This window comes from Dermacentor silvarum, chromosome 1 (genome assembly GCF_013339745.2).
Source record: "Dermacentor silvarum isolate Dsil-2018 chromosome 1, BIME_Dsil_1.4, whole genome shotgun sequence".
NCBI lineage: Eukaryota > Metazoa > Arthropoda > Arachnida > Ixodida > Ixodidae > Dermacentor > Dermacentor silvarum.
The window spans coordinates 204,017,025-204,032,705 of record NC_051154.1 but is presented as its reverse complement, the minus strand read 5'-3'; positions in this window follow the sequence as shown (position 1 = coordinate 204,032,705).

Genomic DNA, 15,681 nt, shown 5'->3' with positions numbered 1-15,681 from the left:
CCTTCAGGACCCTTTTCGGAAATAAAGTTTCACCGCCACCACCACCGGTTTCGAGACATGCGCCGTCAACCTTGCCGTAAATATGCATTGTTGTTCCACTTACTTTCTAAAGAAAACTGTTTTACGCATTTTTGTACACTTTCAAAATGAATATCTCGAAACTGGTGTAGTCCTGAGAATTTGTTCTAACTGGATACGCCTTGCATACTCACTAGCTACAATTCGTATGTTGAAATATATGCCGTAGAGTAAAAAATTAGAAAAGTCAATTAGTGTAGTTATGTTAATTATTAAATTAACCATTCTGATTTCTCTCAGCAGTAATAGCCGCCTTATCAAGTAGTTTGCATCAAGGGTTAGAATTGTGCTATAAGCCACAGGCATTGTTTTTTTTTTTTTAATTTGGTGCAGCTGTAAACAAACACCCTGTATATTGTAACACCCTGTAACGCCCTGCCCTATTCGGTATAGTGTTGTTGTTGGTGACCATCGACACTCATGGGCACCAACAACAACACTATACCTAATAACAATTGTTATAGGCTAAAATTCCAGCACTTGGTTCATTCCCGTAAATTTAACATTAGTCGAGAAACTGACTTAATATTTAGACTCATGTACAACGTACTTGACTAGTTGTTTCATGCGTTGCCACAGTGATGTTGCACCTCTCTTTCGTCATGATCAAGCTATAGTGCTTAACCATATCTTGACCACTTCCACGTTTGTCTAATGTTTGTTTATGCTATGAATAGCGTTTTGTTAAGCCACCCTGCTTGGTCCTCGGACAGTACGTTATAAATAAATATGAATACCAGTATGGAGAATGAAACACCCTAATGTTCTTGAAATAGTACGAGATTCCGAAAAGTCTTACCGGAGAACTATAGCCCAGGATAAAGCTACGTCAGAGCTCTACAGGATGGCTAAAGATATTAAAAAGACTGTTTTTGACATCTTTACGACACGCGCTTTATTTTTGAGACTATAGGGCTGGGGCTGGACGAGGAGGTACTACAAGAACAAGTTATGTCTGAGATTAGGCCCTGCCTGCCTGCCTGCCTGCCTGCCTGCCTGCCTGCCTGCCTGCCTGCCTGCCTGCCTGCCCGCCCGCCAACTCTTGATTTGATTTTTATTGTCTATATGCTGCCCATGACGCTTTCGCTCGTTCTTTTCTCACCCTGCTCACGCGCTCGTCACGATGTCGCCACATGGCTTCTTGCCTCCCGCACTCCTCTACTGCTGCTGGGCAGTTACATCCTTCAGGAATACAAACTTCAACTGGGCTCCTAATGCAGCTAATATCTGTCGTATTTATTCTTCTTATACAAACTCTATCAACCTATGCTTTCTCGCTCTACTTCTGAGCCACGGCACAGTTCAGAGCAATTGTCATGAGGCTTGAGGGCCTTCCCTCTTCGCCTTCTGTTTTAATGTTCGTACCATAAGCCACGCCTTACCAAATTCGAGCTATTGACGGTAAAAGTAGCCCCGCCGTAGCCAAGTAACGCGTTCCGGAACCAAGGAAGGCAGCGCAACCAACGTTGTGTTCGCGTCACATTGACAGAGCGATTCATCGCAGAGAAATTCGGCTCCGCTGAAAGTGCGCTGACTATAACGTGACCGTTTAAAGTACTCTGAACAGCCACGTTAGCGAACACAATACGGTGTGTCCAAAGACTTCTCAATTAATATTGCGCGCTGTGCGCAACTGCTGTTGACAGCTCTTCTGCACGTGCATCACGCTCAGGCGTTCTCTTTCGCAACAGCTCAGCGTTAGAAACAATACAAAAAAAGTAAATACACGCCGGAAAAGAGTGGAAGTGGCAATAGCAGTCGCGATCAAAAACAGAGCCATCGCCGACGTTAACGATGATGGGGCGTGTCGTGCGCACTGCCGGCTCGCGAATACTCTGCCAATCGTGACGCTTCGGTCACGCCATGGATCGGATCGCGCCGCGAGCCGTGCCTGCCACGGGAAGAAACAAGAATAGGAGCGACGCACGGCCCCGAAATATGTGGCGAAGATGGGGACACGTGATTTGAAGCGCGAGGTGGAACTGCAGGACCCCGAACGCGTGCAGCCTTGGCCGATGATGGGCCGATACAGGGAGCGGCTCGGCGGGGACGGCTCCGGTGAACTGCTGGCTGATCGCTGCGAACCGCCACGTCCGGCGCGGCAATTCAATGCTGGCACGCTTCGTTGACAGCCTTTCTGCTACGAGCTGTCAAATTGAAGACGGGTTCCTTGGTAGAAAAAAATAAAAAGTCTCATTGCTACAATTGGCACCTAAGACAATCGTACGGAAATATGAATCAGGCAACGCCATGCGTCCCTTTTCCGCGGATCGGTCTGAATATTGCCTGCACTACAAAATTTACCAGTTACACTGGCCATTGCGCTCAACGTGTGATGTTGCGCGTTGTGGTGCGTTGCAATATGCTCTCTGAATATGAAACCGATGTTGGTCTTAACGACTCCGAAAGTGGCTCTATGGTGTATGCTTGAGCCATTACTTGACCTTCGAGCTGCGGTACATTTATTATTATAATTATTAGTTTTTTTCTCTCTCTCGCTCCCATTTTTTTTTCTTTTTTTGGTCAGCGGTGGGAGCACCACCTGCGTGGTGTGCATGCGCTCGTGGACTTCTATGGAGCAAGATTTAAAAACACTTTGTGGTTAGCCTTGGATCTATGTTTTTGTACCTGCGTGCCCTTTGTGTGTGTGTGTGTGTGTGTGTGTGTGTGTGTGTGTGTGTGTGTGTGTGTGTGTGTGTGTGTGTGTGTGTGTGTGTGTGTGTGTGTGTGTGTGTGTGTGTGTGCGTGTGCGTGCGTGTGCGTGCGTGAGTGAGTGCGTGCGTGCGTGCGTGCGTGCGTGCGCGCGCGCGCGCATGTCGTCTAATATTTTAGGGTTAAAATTCTTAAATGGCCTTCTGGCCATGTTAACAATTTTCGTTGAAGGCAGCGTATCTGAACAGCAACAAACAAAGTCTGGGTGAGACACACTCGTTGTTTACGTAGACGCTTCGTGTGTGCGATCACCGGCACGCTGAGAAGAGTTCAAGATTAACCACCTGAAAGTTTCTGATACAACTTTGCACATCAACCAGAGCGCCACTTGAGGATATGCTCCAGTAATGTGGCAGCGCGCATAGTTTGTCACTCTCATGGTAGCATTACCGCGTCCTTTACTCTGCCTTGGCTAAAGTGGAAGCTATAGTGGCTATAGCTTACATGTTCATATGTTCGGCGAAATGTACCCACACGTGAAAAGTATTGTATAAACACTGAGGGATGAACGTCAAAGGAACTCTTTCTTTCTTTCTTTCTTTCTTTCTTTCTTTCTTTCTTTCTTTCTTTCTTTCTTTCTTTCTTTCTTTCTTTCTTTCTTTCTTTCTTTCGCTTACTGGACCACTGTGGCAGCAGCCAGGGGCGAATAGCTGTCCTCGGAAAGAAGCAGAAAAATAAGCTTGCTTTTTACTTTATTTGTCTTGCGTCAGGAAGACGAAAGTCGAATATGTCTGAAGAGTTGTGCTATTATTAATGATCAGTTGGGTACTTGTTTCCTATTGCAATTCGAAAGGTAACGTGTTCGGTACAGGATGAAACCAGCCATGCAGCCAGCCAGTCAAAATAAATAAATAAATAAATAAATAAATAAATAAATAAATAAATAAATAAATAAATAAATAAATAAATAAATAAATAAATAAATAAATAAAATTCTATGGTCACGTGTCAAATTATGAAATTTCTAGAGTAGCTCAATGCTCACTAAAGCCATATTGATTTCCTGAATCTTCAGGTGTGCACTATGGGGCATGTGAAATATCGTATAAGCTGTTTCACTATTCGAAAGGGTGCGCGCGATACGCCAATGACTACCACCAGTAGTAGTATATGGCTTTTTTGCCTGACGCTCAGCTTATGGCTGAGCGTCAATTGTTTCTCCGTATGATATACACTGCGCTATCTTTATCTCTCTATCTTTAATTTTTATACAACTGAGTAATGGTGATAGTGGAAAACATCCCTTTGTATATCGTAAAAAAAAAGAAAAAAAAAAAAAAACGTGGAACGATGATTTTTCTTCTGTCACTGAGCGCGCGTGGCTCTGTGAATGGTTCCCAGTTTGCGACCCTTCTGAGATAATTTGGATACTTGCGATAAACAGAATGCGTTAAAATCGGCGGAGCTGTTGAAACAAAAACGCTTCGCTATCTATTCTCCATGAATTTCCCTCTTATCTAGCTTGCTTGTGACAGGCAAGTCTGAGGTGCTCGTGAGCACCAGCATTCAAAAATGAGCCTTTACGGTTGCAGTGACAGACACTAGGCTGCTGCTGTGCGGCATTTCACATGAATGCTGGGAAATAGTCGCACGACGGTCGCAAAGGAAAAAAAGAGAGCGCCATTTTTTTGCTTCTTCTTCTTCTTCTTCTTCACAGCCCCACCAAAGCGCTGTTTCGCAGTGCCCCCCGAGTGACGCGGCTCCTCCTCACGACGTGAACGAAATCTTATACGATGGGCCAAGTAGCTAACATACGCGCCCCAGGCTCCGCAATGGGTCGCGCGGGAGTCGCCTCGTAAGAAAGAAGAAGAGGCGTCGACCGTCGTCGCGGTCAAACGCTCGGGGATCTCGGAGCCAGCATTTACATGCGACGTCCCCCACCATCGGTGTTGCCGGTTGCTCCTCACTGTTTGCGTTAGACGACGACCTGCCACATCGCAACTGTTGCACGCTCCCAAAGTTTGCGTGTGTTTGTATGCGCGCCCCGCGCAATCGCGCGCGTCTCCGAGGGAGAACGAAGCAGGTGGTGGCGCGAGAAGGGTTGCCCGGCTAGTTTCGGTTCCCTTCCTTCCGCGCACGGAGGAGTCCCCTCCCCTTCTCGCCCCTGCCCTCGGCACCTGCGCCGGCTCGATGATTTGCGTCCACCCGAGAGAAGTGCCAGTGAGCTCCGCGTGCTCGCGCCGTCTCGAACTCGCCCGTTCGCTCTGCCGTGTTGTGACAGCTTCCGCGCGGGACTACGACGGCTGCCGAACGCGGCGGCCGCCCGCGTGACCTGCGGGCTGTCGCTTCGAGACCAGGAAGCCGACCGGCGGCGGGACTGCCGGTGCTCCTTCCCCGTTGTCGCGGCGGCGGCGAAAGGATCCCGCATCGTCCTGTCGCCAGTGGAGAAAACTGCGCGCCGACGATCTGCTCCTATCGACGGACGTCGAGGCCATGCGCACTGGTGAGTCGCCGATTCCGCGGGCCATGTGTGGGTTTCTGATTACAGCGCGGCGATCTCCTGGCGTGTTCGCGAGCTCTTTCCCACCGTGCTGACACAACTACTCCTGACGACGCCTCGGTCAGGGGTTGTCCTGTCAGCAGGTGTCGTGTAGCACTCGGAAACGGATCCTGGGCCCTTTTCCGTGAGCGTTCCGTGCTGTCTCGGACTCCGGAGCGTTGTCGCACGTGCCTTGCAAGCGCTTTCCTGGGCGCGCGGTTACGATGGTGTTCGCTTGGAAAGGGTGCCGACATATCTATAAAGACGGATTAGTGTCAGTAGCCGTACCGTAAAGTTGTGATTGAAACGCTCCATCGCGGAAGTAATCTGTCCTGGCGAGACATCGCGACGGTCTGGAAGTGACGAGTTATTCGGAAATGAGGTTCGTTCAAATATGATGTAGACGTGGTGCGGCATTTGCCCGCGATGCGTTGCAGCAATATTTGAGCGGATGGCCTTCATTAGGCGAATATCGCATGATAAGAGCTCTGCGGGAGTGCGCGGTTTCGCCAGGCCTTTCTAGCATTGTCGTAGAAATGAACGCACATTATGCTTGCTTCTGAGAGTTTTCCTTGCCTTCTGAGGATAGGAAATTCAACTGGAACAAATTTTCTGGATAGGATACTAAATGTACCTTCACAATCCTTTCAGATTTTGCATTTTTCTGCTGAAAATTGAAGTGATGCGCGTAATTAGAACACCGTTACTCGAAGGGTGGATAATGTGTGCAACAGAAACTACTGTGAAATACGTAGTTTATGAACATCTTTTCGTGAATCTGTCTGGTATAAGACGAACTGCGCAGTAGAACGCGGAGTCAGCGCAGCACAAGATGGCACATGAAGAGAGCACCCAGGACAAGTGCTAATAATTCGAGTAAGAACAGAAGAAAGTTGCCGTATTCGCTTGCCGTATTCGCGGCACACTTTCGGTAAAACGCAAACTCCGCCAAGCTATAGTAACCCACTGCACACATCTCACCACGAGGAGTCACTGTTGTGGAAATCTATACTTGCGGTATTTCCGAGACCAAATTTTGAACAATTCAGCTCCACATTTTTCTTGTTCTTGGGTCTCCTTGTCTGGTACGAATTTTAGAAGGCGCAGATAAACATATGTACGTAATAACTATGTTTATTTTTTTTTCTTGATCCCGGACGTTCCCAATAGTCACAACAAAATGCAATGTCAATAAATGAGTTCGCTATCGCCACCACGAAGAAGTTCCCGCGCTGGTTGTTATTATGCTGTTCTTTAGTGGTTACCACGTCCTTTCGATGCCGCTGCACCTGGATACTTCGCATAGCTATACTAGACTGTAGCTGTTGAGACGTGAAACGTCTGCAGACGTCTACGGCATACCTAGTTCGTAAAAGCAATGCTGCTGTTGAAACACTGCTTTCAAAACACGTTATAGGGATGTCACATTGTGTGCGCGTTGAAACGAAAACAGCAAAACTTACGGGGACGTTACATCGCGTGCATGTGGAGATCTCAGAGTTTAACTCTGCGGGCAAAGAAGACGAAGTGCCCAATTCTCAAAGCTTTTCGTTCGTAATTGCTCTTTGCCCCCTTCGATAATACGTCCAGCATCAGATTAGCTGGAAATTGCTTTTAAGAACAATTATATAGCTTAAGAGCTTTTTGTGAATACGGGCAGGGGTCTTTAACTTTGCACTGCGTTGACTTCGCTCTCTGTAACGAGGAAACGGTCATTGTGTAGCCTTAGGTAGCGCACGGTAGCCATACAAGCCTATTCGCATTATAACACAAGCAACTACTGCACGCGTATTCGGAAGCTGTGGCCCTCGTGTGTTTCCGTTAAACTGGACCGGTCACTGGTATACTTTGCGCCTTGTTTAGTGCGTGTCCTGGTATTCTGTGCTGTAGAATTCTGACAGTGTGGGTGAAACTGCAGGGCCGCCTTCGGGTCCACAAGAATTTGAGTGTCTTTGGGGCAACTGGAATATCAATGAACTTCGCACGCAAGGCCGCACGTCGCGCATTGTTGTGACAGCAAGATTTCCCCCCTGCGTATACAAGACGTCACACGAGATTTATGTCACATGGGGTATTTACGACAGCCTTTTTTCAGTTATCCGTTCTGGGTTCAAGAAGGCATTGAAATATTAGCTGACCTACGTTGATCATCGGAAAATGAAGGGGGTTCACTCGTCTCGGTTTATTCTCAGGAAAATGAATACGTACGTGAGAGAGCGAATCAAGTGAGAGCGGTGGCTGGTGTTTACTGCAAGCTTTCAAAGCAATAATTGTCTGACATTCATTTGTATCACTGTATTCGTCAGCATGCAGTCTAGCTGTAACAAAACAAAAGCCCGAGTGGGTGAGGGGAGTCAGCATAAAGAATACTGAACGCCCCACCCCCCCATTACGTTCAGTTTCTTAATTCCGGTACTATCTATCAGTCGTATACGGTATACGCACCACAAACGCTCATCCTCCCACAGAGCGCCTTGTCCTCAATGGGCGTAAGCGATGGCTGACCTTTGGCTGGAACGCGCGGTGCGATTTTGTAATTAAAAACGTCTGGGGCATGAGAGCACCTGGACGAGTGCAGAAGGGGGGAAGGGGGTGCCCGAAAAACGCCGCGGCGTTACGCAACTACTTACCACAATTACCGCGCGCGTAACAACAACTCCGGAAGAGGAAGAAAGAGAGGGAATTAAGAGGCCCGTCTGTGTTGCGGCCGCACGCTTTTGGTGAAGGAAGCGGGGGGGGGGGGGGGGGGGGGCGAGGTCCGGAAACGGCGTGTGCTGGTGCACACACGGCCACAATGGCGACACGCAAATGAGCGCGGCAGCCGAGCACGGTATTGAACGGCGCGCGTGACAAGACGAGAGGGGAGAGCGCGCGTTGCTCTTCTTCGGACGCGCGGCCCCGTTTTCGCGGTCACGTCCGCGAAAGACGCCGAACACGGCGCTCCCCTTGTCCGGGCGTCAAAGCGCGCGCGCGCGCTAGGGCCGCCGCCGCTGCCGCAGCAAGGTCAGCCGTCGTTGACCCGCTCGCACGGCGGGTCACTACTACTCGCTGCGCCGGGACCTTCCCGCGCAACCAGAACCGGGCCCCCATGGCGCGCGCGCGTAAGAAAACTGTGTTAACGGGTGACCAAAGAGGGAGCGTCTCAGCAGCGCCCTGAGCAGGAGGACCCCGCGTGCTCGGCTTGACCTCGGCGTGTAGCGTGGACGCTCCCGTGAGCTCGCGCCCCCGAGGGGGCGCGCGGCGGCAGTCAACCCCGCGCCCGCAACAACCTCCAGAGTTCATGCGGCGACGAACGGTCGCCCGATGGAATGACAAGGGAGGTTGGAAGGGGGGGAGTTGGAACTTGCGCCGGTGCACGAGAAAAAAAAATAATAATAAGGAACAAATTCTTTGCTTCGTGCCACTTCGGAGAAGAGAAGGGCCAAAATTTGAAAGAAGCGGGACGGCAGCCCAGCCAGCGGCTCGGGAAGGAAACGGCGCTGACTCGTATGCAAATGCTATACAGAGCTGATGCAGGGAAGGTAGATATACGAATAAGACGACCTATGAGCCTGGCGGGCGATGGAGGAGGAAGTTCGGGCTCGCTTTTTTGGCCGAAGACGCGCGTGCGGGCCGACTTACTTTTTCTCGATGAGTGGCACGCGCGTTCCCCTCGAGGAGACGGAGGAAGACGATAGCTCGTTGGGGCGCGTGGCTGCAGTCGCGTGCTTAAGCGCGTCGCTTTGGTTGTTTCCGCGTAAGAAATGATGCGGGGCGTCTCGTTCGAGGAAAGCGTAGCTGAAACACAGCGCGAGGCGCAGCGTAATCGAATCGAGACTAAGCGATCACTATATAGTCGTGGCCGCGTAGACCAATCGCTGACGCGAGTGATCGCTTCAACAAGGAGAGACCGCCAGATGAAAACCAGCGGAAAATATCAGTTGACTTTGTCTGTGACGGGTGAATCAAGTAGGGTAGCGGCCATGCAGATGAAGTAATTAACACTTATGATTTTACTCCTCCGTTCAGCATATGCTGCTTTTTTTTGCATAGTTATGCATAATTATTTGTCCGTGGAGAAAAGGGAAAAAGAAATCCAAAAGCGCACGTAAGCTGCTAATACACTTTTTCTTCTTTTTTTTTTATCTATAGCTCTTATATGACGAATCATGTCTCTGATAGCATCACTTTGTTGTAAATATGTGCGGAACTCTGGTACTTCTTCCAGGAGTAGGAGCTCTGGAATCATAACTAAACCCAGAAATTTTGCCCGTGCTGAACTGCAGACTTTGGAGTTCACAACAAGATCGATTTTCTCCATTTTACTCGTGGAACGGCTATAACATAGGACAAGGACATTGGAAATCAAGTGAGGAAGCCAAACATATCCCGGAAGCTGATTGATCTTGTATGAGATAAAGCTTTGGATACTTCAATCTGTCTCGTGCCCGGGAAGATTCACCGACATCTTCGCCCGTTGTAGTCAGAGCTGCCGCAAACGCGGCGGCCGAGGCGGCCATAATTATTTCTTCTCGAATTCCTGCTCGACACTCCGCGACTGATTTTCAGCCTGGACGTCGACGCAGAGCAGGCAGCGATGTTCTTCCTATACTTGAGACGTTTGCGCGAGCGGCATACAAAAAGAAAAGAAAAAAAAAAAAAGAAAAGAAGAAAGAGTGGGCAAATGGTGAGACTAGCGCAACCCGGGAGGAGCCAACGAAAGTGGACACGGCAGGTAATAGCCGTAATCTGCCGGATACACGTTCTCTCTTTTGACTTGTCTCATTGCGTCACTCACGAAATGTATGTATTTGAGAGGCCGTGACTGTCACGATGGGGGCCGCTCGGTATGTGTATACAACGTTTGCCCCGTGCGTCAACATGGTGGTAGGCCGCGGCGAAAAAGCGCGACAAGCCAGAAATCGCTCGGCGGCGCAAAAGAAAAGACAGCATGCAAGCACGGTGGTGGGTTGCGACTCGGATCGTGAGATGACAATGACGCTTGAGACATCGTTGTCGGTTGGTAAACGAAAAAAAAGAAAAACAAAAAACAAACAAACAAGATCGCGTACTTTTTTTATGTTCTTGACCCGGGGCGGACTGCTCGCGAAACAGACACGCCACTGTGTCGCCTTGCTGTGTGCGCGCGCGCAGGACAAACAGCAGTTCGTGTGGTCGCGTCGAGCATGCAGCGATTGCACACAAAATACTGAAGGTGCGCGTCTCAACGAGAGAGAGAGAGAGAGAGGAGACGCGCGTGCGCCGAAGGAGGGCAGGAAGCGATGTTTAGGTTGCGTTGGGCCACCCGCGTGGCACACTTCTCGCGCACTCTGTTGACACCGGCGGCCGTCGTCGTCACTGCGAAACCCTTGCGCGCCGTTTTCGCAATCGACGGCGGCCGCCCTTCTTCTTTCGCCGAAATAAACGGACCGGCGGCGGCCATGTGTTTGTGTGTGGGCCCTGGAACGGGTTTGTTGTCTCTGGGCTTTCGAAAGGGGCGCCCATTGTTGCGGGGATGCCGCGATTCACCGGAACAACGGAAGATGAGGCCTCCTCCTCCTCCTCACCTGCGAAGAACTACCAACTGCCGAGGAGTCGCAGCATGCAGCCCGAGACAGAGGAGGAAGAAGCTTCGCCCGTTCGTATACGCATGCGCAGCTATAGTGTATAGCCGCTGCTCGCTCAAGAGTGTCGCCCTCGTTGGCTCCGAGGAGTGGACTCCCTCGGCAGTCGCCGGTCGTTATGCGCATGTAAACATCCGCAGGAAAGATTGGCAAACGTTTGCGCTTCACGCTTCGATGCGGCAGCCCAAGGGAAATGCGCATCTCGTCACAGCTCAATCATTATTTGTGTGTGTTTTCCGTGATTCTTTCTCGTTTAACATGTCCAAGCTGAAGTCTAGAACTCGATCGGACTCTCGGAGCAGAACGCCGTTATATTGCAGCTGGAAGGCACGCAGTCGATCTGCTTGGACTCACTGCAGCGAGTGGCAATATTTGCCAGCTGTATATACAAGCGCAGAAGTGCGCATACTAACGTCACCTCCCCTTGACTGCTTCTTCTCACTTTATTTGCATCGACATACGCATCTGGCACACTTTAACTGGACAAAATATGAGTAGGTTAGATCAAAGACTATTGTTTGACTACGATCCACTATCAACTAGCTCGTATGTCGATCCAGAGGCACTTAGCCCACTTCTAAGCTACGTCAGTTGAACGTCGCACACGCTGGCGCACTCTCAATGGTCAGGTGTAACGCTTTTTTTTTTTTTTTTTTTGCGCGTAATGCCGTATCAAACGACGCGGGTATCAGGCTGCGCAGACACTGTGCGCAGGTCGCTTGCGAACCAAAGTTTAACGTTAACGGTTTACGAAACCAACAAATTTTGAAGTCACTCGAGTGCAACGGTGAGTAATCGTAAGCTACTTTGCTACGCCTCTGATCGATGTATATAGGAGCTTCCGCTAGGGAGAGTGCACGTCCTTCCAGAAGCGCTTGGATTTAAAGTGGACGGCGGCATCAACCTGTCAGCAGTCGAGATAAGCGAGAGACGTTTGGAGTATTGGTGAGAAAAAAGCAGGGAACAGATTGATACGACCGACTCGTTACATGCATAGGTAGCGGTACGAAGTAGATAAAGAAGTTTTGTGGAAGAGAAAAAAAAATTAAGGACACGTATACAATATTCTAGAATAAAAAAAGCAGGCTAGGTGACTATTTGTCACCGCCCCGTTTCAAAGGGGATGCCAATAAATGATCATCATCTTCAAACGTAGGCCATTTTTCTGGGAAAAGAGCGCAGTCGTCCAAACTGACACTGTTCGTGTCGCAATTAGTGAACAAAAAGAAAGTGTCACAAGGTGAACTTCATATTACTACATTAAGGGGTGCGGAGGAGGAGAGGGGCTACAGGACACGACACGAAGAAAAGGAATGTACGGTACAAATGCTCATACATGCTAATTAGTGCAACCAATTTATCCGCCTTTCGGCCTTAATTGCAGGTCGCAAATTTCCAAAGTGCGCGTTTCAACCCTCCGCAATAAGACTACCACCTCTGTGCAACCATGGAGCGCCATTTTGTAATGATCCATCTCATTTTCCATTCTTACGTTATGTCATCCGTTATGCCATTGCAGCGCGGTGGCGTCCGAGGCAACGAAACACGGGCGTACAGAAGGAAAAATTAACCGGGTCATTACAAAATGTGGCCCCAGGGTCGGGATAATGTAGCGATTCTATTCGCTATTCGCGCATCGTCAGTGGTCCGAGCAGTGCTGAGAAGAATCGAGTAAAAGGAATCGCTACGTGAAATCGGTACAAAACATTTGTTGCGGGGGGGGGGGGGGGGGGGGGGGGTAGACAAAAACAAATCCGTGATCAGGCCGAAATGTGCCAAAATAGTGGAGGGAAAACGGCCAGCGCGTTATTGTCGCTTTCTGCCTCGTCAAATAATTGAAGTAGAATAACAAAAGATACTCCCGCTTCTCTTTCTTGTCTCGCTCAAACTCGCGGCAAATATCTCCGCTACCGAGGAAGACGTTTCGGCGCGCGCGATAGGCAGGCTCGCCCACCGGCTCGAGAGGGCAGCGACAGTGAACTCGGTTGCGTGACAGTGGCTGCGCGTCTAATCGGCAGCTCGATACAGATACGAAAATGCTGACTCTCCTTCAGTTACTCGCCGAGACATCAAAGCAACTGGAGATGCAGGCAGGAGAGGAGGGGGGGGGGGGGTAGAAAAATAGAGAAACAACATACTTTAAATGGCGCTCGGGGGGGGGGGGGGGGGGGGGGTCTTAGGATAGCGCAGCGCGTGTCTCAGCTATACGCCGCGGCCGACGGCAGCAGTTTCGGGCGGCACAAAAAAAGTTGACGAGCAGGAAGCTGCGCCAATCGGCCCGACCCCGCGTTTCTTCCCCTCTGGGGCAATTAAAGCCCTTTCCGCGCGCGGATAAAAAGGATCGGGCGCGCGCATCTCTTTCCATCCGTGCCACGGCCGGTCGGCGTATTTCGCGCGCGCTTCGCGTCGGCTGCTTACATTTGCACCGGCGCTCAACTCTGGCGAGGTGACCGTTCTCTCTCGCCGTCGCCGGTTTCCGCCGCATCGTCGTTACGCCACCACGTATATGCTCGCCTTATTCCCCTTCCTCTCTCCCCCATCTCTTGCTCTTCTTTTTCTTAACTGTGAAGAAGGAGGAGAGCAGTGTGCGGTGCCCCTCGCGTGCTGCAGTGAAAGCATGCATGGCGGCAGCGGAGCACTTTCAGAAAAAAAACTTGACCTCTTCCGCGGTCCATGAAGCTCGTCGAGCGTGTTGAAGTTTCCAACCGTGGACGACCAAGTGCCGCGAGCAGGAAGGCGTGTATATACAGCCGCTGCCATTAGTGGCTGACCTTGGAAACGCCTTCGTCGCAACTCCCCCCTCCTCCCACTATACCTCAACCGACATCATCCCAAGTCGTTCAAAACGCGGAAACTATACTGCGCCGCAACTTCCCGTTATGCGATTTTTTTTTCTTCTTCTTATTTCTCGTGGCGGGAACATTCGCGCGGACAAGTTCGTGCTCTGGTTGTTATGGCTGTCCTCCCCCTCTCCGCCCCTCTCACTCGGCCCTGTCTGACAGCTCCTCGCGTGTGAACTCGGATCATCACGACGGCCAGGAAACGAATGGCCCGACAGGCAGCTGCTACCCGCACTGCGTTTTATCGGTGTTAAACTCTGAAGTATATAATGTATATGTGCCGCATACCACCTCGTTGTATACGGCAAACGGAACGCTGAGGTGCAATCTCATTGAGTGCCAACCCGTTATCTTGCCGAATTTAGGAGGTGTTTTCCTCGATCATGAGTCACTGTATACAAGTACGTCACACCCGTGTACGCGAGCACATCAGTTTTGGTAACTTACGTTTAGGTCAAGCGCACCAGTACAGTTGGATTTAAGTGTTGTGTGCCGCTTTGCTATTGATCCCCCTCATCTAAGCTTACGTATCTTTCAAGCCGTTATCTCGTTGGCACATTGGTATTTCTGTCGCGCATGTTTGTCAGGCATTTGGTTTCATGAGTATATATAACTTTATGTGGAAAGTTTATCACGGAATCGGACAAAGACTTAAGAAAGCGGGCCCCAATACGTGTCCTGATTATCGACTAACGGATGTATGTCGGAAACATAGGTATTAACACCGGAGAAAAATGCGGCAGGCGCACTTGCGAACAATCATAGCAAGACCGAACACATCTGTCAACGGTTCTAAAACGAATTGACAAAGGTTATTAGAAACGGCGAAGCGCCATGGGTGTCATCCCGCATGCATTATACTAGATATAATTCAGCGCTTTTTATGAGGTGCTACAGAGGGCTGGCTAACCCACCTTGTCCCCTTAATTAATTGAATTATGCGGTTTTAACGTCCCGTACTACAATGTGGATCATGAGAGACGCCGTAGTGTGGGATTCCAGATTATTTTTTAGCCAAGCATAGGGTTCTGGAACGCCTGCACCCAATGCGGGGTACACAAGCGTTTTTGCATTCCGCCCCAATGAGGATGCGGCCGCCGAAGACGGGATCGAAACCGCGACCTCGTGCTCAATAGCCCAACGCCATAGCCACTGCCACTCAGCGGCGGGTTTCTCCTTTTTTTCCCCCATATATAATATGTCTCACTATGTTTCCTCGTCAATTCGTCGTCCCCCGCGTGTCGGAACAGCATCGATGTGCTTTTTCTAGATTTCCTGCTTTCCTGAATTTTTGATATGAATCAATACTAACTTGCTCAGAGTCACTCTATTGGTATGCGCCCCATCTCGCGATAGTTGATGTGTTTAGCGGAGCGTGCTACTACGCTGCACGTTCGAGATAACGGTTAGAGCACCCAATAAGCCCAGAGCGCAGTGTGCAAAAATGACGTGATCATTATCCTGCGCGGTTTTTATAGTTGTCCGGAAACAAAAAAGAGGAACGAAGAGCAGGTGGTTCTAGCACCAGTGCCATGATGCGATGGCATTCGTATACAACTTGACAGCTCTATGCAACCGAGTAGAGTGCTTTGCGTGCAGCCCCATAAAACCTCTCTTGTCGGCAGAGACTCTAGGTAATGTCTCCCGTAGAGGCCAGTGAGTCCCTAACCTGCCCGCCTGGATTTATGCATAATAAATACCGGGCGAGACCCGCGATCACGAGGACGCGCTGAATGCCGCCGACGGTTCGCAGGCACAACCCACGCGCGCATTTCACGAGAACGTTTTCCTGTCACAGATACTGGGAGTACAAGAGGGGGGGGGGGGGGGGGATACTGATGTGTGTAGATGGCGATAATGGTCGAGTCGGCCTGACAGTCGCGTCCTGCGCTGGGGCCTGTCGTTTTGCCTGTTTGCATTTTTATTTTGACCGAAAAAAAAAAAAAAGGAAATCGGAACAAACTTGTGA